The sequence below is a fragment of the Pogona vitticeps genome, chromosome 2, assembly GCF_051106095.1.
Source record: "Pogona vitticeps strain Pit_001003342236 chromosome 2, PviZW2.1, whole genome shotgun sequence".
Lineage (NCBI taxonomy): Eukaryota > Metazoa > Chordata > Lepidosauria > Squamata > Agamidae > Pogona > Pogona vitticeps.
Window position 1 is genome coordinate 275,595,417 of NC_135784.1, and position 6,102 is coordinate 275,601,518.

At 39.2% G+C, this 6,102-nt stretch overlaps 1 protein-coding gene across 2 annotated transcripts in view; it reads right to left on the reverse strand.

The window, feature by feature from the left end:
• Positions 1–5,368, reverse strand: part of ZNF366 (zinc finger protein 366) — a 31,397-nt gene extending 26,029 nt beyond the window's left edge. The window contains exon 1 of one of the 2 annotated variants that reach the window (XM_020790221.3): positions 5,212–5,368. The gene's annotated coding sequence lies outside the window, so the exon portion shown is untranslated. The remainder of the gene's footprint in view (positions 1–5,211) is intronic. The other variant, XM_020790223.3, reaches the window with a different exon arrangement.
• Positions 5,369–6,102: the final 734 nt, after the last annotated feature.

Below are 6,102 nucleotides of genomic sequence, written 5' to 3' on the forward strand. Positions count from 1 at the left end.
TACTGTATATACTATCAGCTTCTTATTAAGCCATACTCTCTTTGTGAGTCTAGAGAACATGTTAGCTGCTTTGCCAATGCATTTGTCCAGTTTGTGGGGTTATACTAGGTAGTATAGGAATCCCATATGTAGAAAGAGTGTTTTATCAAATAGTAAACCAGAACTGAAAACCAATTAATAAGAGAAAACATTTGTGTCCTGGGGATTAAGTAACAAATGCTTCCATTGCACATTTAATTCCATAGCTGTGCATAACAAGACAAAGCACGTTGTTCGGGGAAAATTCGAAGAAAAAGGCATTTTTCTCAACAAGAGAGAAAAATCAGACAGTTGGGCATGCACACATCCTTTACTTTAGAAAGGTCTGCCCTATACGACCAGCAATTCCATGGCCACCACCCGCTTGGTGCCCATGATGGCTGTATATATTTATTGCAGCTTTGCTGCTCCTGGCAGCTTCCACAACAAAACACGTCTTAAAAAAAACCACCTTGAATAATCTTATGTGGAAGATCAATTGGTACACCTGAAGGCTAAATGGGAGGGCAAACATATAACACATGTCTCAGTGTTCCTGCATGCCGATACCACCAAAGGTCTTTTCAGGTTTAGGGCTGAGGTCTGCAGGCTGGTCTATCCCAAGGGGATGCCATCTTGATCTTTGCTGCCTGAGCCAATGGACAAGATGACATCCTGTCATTCTATTCCATGTGCAGCTATCAAACAGATTGGCAACTGAATTTTACTTTAGCTGTTTACTGTGATTAACATTGTTGGCACGGGAAGCTGATCAGCTAACCATGATCATCCTGACCTTACATGAGATGAAAAGCAGGAAGTAGGTAGTGGAAACGTTATCCCCCAGCCTCTTGGATGTGTGCATGAGAAGCTGGCTGGTATCTCACTTCTCTATGGGAATTTACCTTCAGGTATGATTTGCATTACAGAATCAAGTTTCTTTTCTTTCCCCCAGCAAGAATCACTTCCTGACTTCATTTATTTCCTATCAACATTGCTAAAGTGGAACTGAAGATTTTTACAATTCTTTTAAGAGCTGGTGCAGAATACAAACAAATGAAGAAGAGAATCTTGGCTGAGTAGATTGACAAGCAGGAAGGCAAAGCAATCACAGAAGAAGCTACAATTCAGAACACATTCACCATTCTAGTCACATTATCCTCAGCTCTTCCACTACTTGTAGCAAGCACAAGTTCCCACACTAATCGATGGTTAGACTAGTTTAGCATGTTTAAGAAGGGTTCTCCTTCAATTGGTGAAAGACATATTCTTGTCATACTATGTGATTTTCCTCACCTCCATATCTTGCATTTAGTCATGCTTTTGTTTGTAATTGGTAATTGGAAATGCACTTAATTTGCAAGTCTGACTGTCATGGCACATATCTCCGAGGAAATCACATTCTGGGAGGGGGAAAGTGGTTAATCATAGGGTATATGATTCCCTTGTTAGCTTGATCCTGAGATCATGAACCAGGATAACCTAAAAAGTTTCAGGGTAGAAACTTTCTGGGCAGAACTAAGCCAACTTAGCAGTTACTTTGCAAACGGTTTTAGATATTGCAAAATCTGCAGTGCTGATTTGAGTAGGAGGAAATTGTGAACAGGAACAAACGTTTTCGCTTTATAATCCCCCTTCAGAGTGAAGGAGTGTCTCCTGCCCTTACTCTAAACTAGATATGATGGTCATTCAGCCAATACAGACAGACAGTGGTGAGCCCTGCCCTTGCTCTGAAGTGACTTCATGATGTTGAGCACTTTGCTCATCAAATGTTACTATATGATGAAGTTGTTTCAGAACCCATTTCAAAGTGAGGGCAGCATATACTGTCCTTACTGTGACATCACTGTTTGTTCGACATAATCTCCAACAGACTGCTTGCTAATAAATCTCAGCCAAAGACCCTTCTAAAAAGTACTGAGCAAAAACATTTAGAGAAATATGGCAATATATTTGGGAAACATGCACACATAAACAGATGGTGCACAACTGTCTGGAAACTAAACAAGAGAGGGGTGATAGTACCCCTTATATCCCATTGCCATTGAAATGCTAAGTGTGAGCTTAGTTCCAGGGCTCACATGACATTCATGTATAACTAAGATGCCTAAGTGCTCAGCAGGTTCATCCGCAGCATTTTATATAACAATTCGGAAGAGCTGAAAGATTCCAGTCACAATAAGACCCTGTAATTTCTCCCCAGCCCAGATAACATAGGACTCAAATAGGCCCTTCAACGGCATGAGGAATTATGGCTCTCCAGATGTATTTAGCCTCCAACTCTCATCTGTTCTAGACAGTACAAGATAGTGGCAAGTACTTAAAGGTGTGGAAGTCTAAAAACATCTGGATGGCCACAACATAAAAAGCAATTATTTTGGACCAGACTACTCTGAAAACAACTTTGATGCCATCCTTCAAATATTTGCAAATATTTTATCACTCAGAACTAGCTGGGGAATTCTGGGAATTATTGTCCAAAAACTTAATAATTCTGGAAATTATTGCCCAAAACATTAATTATTGTCCAAAAACATAGTAAGCTATGAATCACTGGACTGTGATGAAGGAAGCCCATCAGATAGATTCCCCAAATTCCTCCCAGTTTTAACAAAATTTTATTCCATGTATTAACTGTGATAAATATTTTCCTACTTCTTGGTAACTGACTTTCTGGTGTGATTCTTTAAGTGCTGACACTGTGCCCAATTTCTCAAAATAGGCTGACACTCCAGTATTACACTGATCCTACCTATAGTCAAGATACTGGGAATTCCCATTCAGCTTACAGATTTTCACCTTACCAGCCAATTGACACGGAGGGAGTAGTACTGGGCAAGCGGACTAGAATGGACACCTTGGTAGGAATTCTTCCTCATCACTGATAGAACCTTAGATTGCGAATATTACTCTGTTGGACTACAGCCCCCAGAACTACATGCGCACTATGTTCTCCAACCATGCTTGCTTTGGAATTCTGGGAGGTAATATTACCTGTCTTTGGACAGGACATTGTGGAGATTAACATCCGGTTTGAGTGTCAGAGACGTAAAATACTAAATGCATTTGAAAATTATTATGAATGAAGCAGCAGATTAAGATATTATTTCATGCATCAGCCTTCCAGAGTCAATAAGTGGTGAAAGGTAGTGTAATGCTCTCCTTTTCTTTTTGTTACTTTTATGTTGTGTCTTTGATATTTGAGATTTTATTGTGTTATGCATTATTAACTTTTCACCGTTTTATTATATTCCCAATCTTGTTTTAATTTCTTGCTTTATTTCTTGAACATTTTGAGTTCTAAGATGGGATAGAAATGTTTAAAATAAATAAACAAATCTGCCTAAAGAAGTACGTTTGTACTATGTGACAAAGGGATGTTTGAGATCTTTGCTTTGCCTATAAATTATCTAATCAAGTCTCAGAAACAAGCTTTGGGGTAAACAATGAACTGACACCTTCCTTGCAAGAATCTACAAGCTAACATATATAAAAAATAATTAAGCATCAATTAAATATCAAGAGCTCAATGAGTTTCTGTCCAGAATCCTGCTCAGAAGCAGGGTGCATAACACCCCATGGGCATAGTGCTCAGCACAACTGCCAGTCCCCTGTTGTTTGAGCCATAGATCACCCTGTTTAAAAAAACACACCTACTGCATATACAAGGGGAGCTTGAATGTCCTATTGCCCAAGCGCCAACATTCATGGAGTGGAAAGCTGCGCAACTGGTAGAAATTAAAAGAATGCTGGCCTATCATTCTGTCTTAAAGCCATGCATAACTGAGCATCGACAGGATCTAAAATATCATCCTACCACCACTGCTTAGTTATGGATGGCTTCAGACAGTAATTCTTCATGTTTATATATCTTCTTCTTCTAGCATTCAAAACTGTGCCTTGGGGGTGGTATGTCTAGGGCTTCTGTGTCCTGCAAACCTTATATTTTAGAAACCATGTTTGCACCCTTTCTTATCAATTTAGGCTCTTTTATTAAGCTGTCTTTTTTGAGTGGGGAGTGTGAGGATCAAGTGCTGGCAGGCATCTGCACCTTGGTAAGAAAGGGAGATTTTGTAGCTTACGACCATGTACTTGGTAGCTAAAAATGTCCATAAACAAGATACTGGGAGGGCATGATTAGTGACTGAGCAAGCAGAACTCAAAGCTTTTAAATGCTAAATCTACAACTTTCACAACAAAGAAATTACTGCTGGCTCTCACATGTATGTACAAATGCAACCCCATGCAGTTATGTTTGTACAGTATATTTAAAAATGAATCCCGGCTTATGATGTAGAATGATGTTTATTGGTGCTGGTGGTCTCTCACAAATGACACCACTTGATATGTTAACAATAAGCATGTAAAATGCACTGTTTCTACAGTATGCTCCCTGCTTTCTTCTTTCTCTTAGAAATCGATAATAATAAAAATGGTGCCAGCAAATAAAAATTTGAATAAAAATGGTATTACCTCCATATGAAACAATTCTAAAAGTCAACGGCAGGTGAAGTATGGCACGTACGGCTATACAGTACTGAGAGAGACAAGTCCTGCCTTTCTGCTAACCTTCCACACAGAGAGAGACAGGAGTAGGGGAGAAAAAAAAAGTATCAGTCTGCTAGCCACTTTGGGCTGTGGTTAATTTTTTTTTCCTGTGCCTCATATTTGTAACAAGGTGGCCCCTAAGCCTGTGCTGACCTAAAGCCTCAAAAGAAATAGAAGGATTCACACCTATTCCTTCACATTCTCTTCCGACTCTCTCTCGGATTAGAGGAGATAAGAGTGTTTTCTGAAACACCTGAAATTTTCCCATGGAGCTTGAAATTAGGCTGGACCAGGCATCTGGGTACTATGTGACAAGCGAGCAAACTGTTCTGATCAGTGGAACAATGCCCATTGTGTCTTGCACGCCTGCCTGCATAAAGGGAATTTAAAATAAAGGGAATTTAATGGCTTCAAAAGTACAGCAAGAGGCATGAAAAGTTTCTATTTTCAAATATTTGTTTCTTAAATCTTAACCTGTTTGTTTGGCTATCTCGGAAAATGATGCGTAGCACAAAGTAATTTAATAACTTGTAGCTCAAATCAAATCATCTTTTGGCCCATAAAGGATATATTTGATATCCCAAGTTTTATTTATTCAAGTTTCACATCTTACATTAAATACGTATGGAAGGATGATGAACTTACCGGTTGCTGACACTGTAATGATGGGCAACCCAAGATCTGTACCTGCTCCCTAATTGGCAGCTTCTCTTACTTCTTTTGTGTATGAGCCGCAGTGAATTTAGAAAACGTGAAGGGACAGTGTTCCAAATGACTTAAGAAAGAGAACAGGAACAATCACTTCGTTCTCTTTTTTTTTTCTCAGATGAGTTCTGTACCTTCAGAAAGAAGGAAGGAAGGGAGGGGAGAGGAAGTCAACAACCCTTAGCTTTCCTGCAAAAAAAATAAGGAAACAGCAGATAGCCATCTCATTTTCTCTCAAACAAAATGTTTGGAAAAATAAATATCAGAAAACCAAAAGAAATTCCTCAAGTATTATATCTTTATGACGGGTTTCATAGTGTGCAATTTATAACTCAGTGGGTGGAATGCCATCAAAACAAACACAATGTTCCAAAAGCAGAATTTCTGTTCAGGAGTAAGATGCCCATATCTAGAAACACAACTGCTTTAGCCAGGAAAACACAGACAGTAGAAATATTCTGGGTGATGCAGTGACAGAAATAAGATCTTGCTGCAGATTATTTAAACATAGAGATACAGCATTATCACTCTATGTGCGCGCACACATGTATACAAAAAAGTGTGAGTTTTGGGGGCGTTTAAGTGGAGCAAATAAATTAATAAACAAATTTCATCTGTGACTTAGATTCTTTCTTTCAGCAGTGATGGGGACAGTTTGATTTTTTAGGTATTCATCGATGGTATCTCCCAGAAGATACCGTCCTGGCTGCAATTGATAAAGAGTAGTCCAATGACATGTTCCCTATTCATGCTTCACTACGGGGTGTGTGTGTGTGTGTGTGTGTGGCATTTTCAAAAGGGCTCCAAGCACTGCAGAGCTGATGCAGCCAA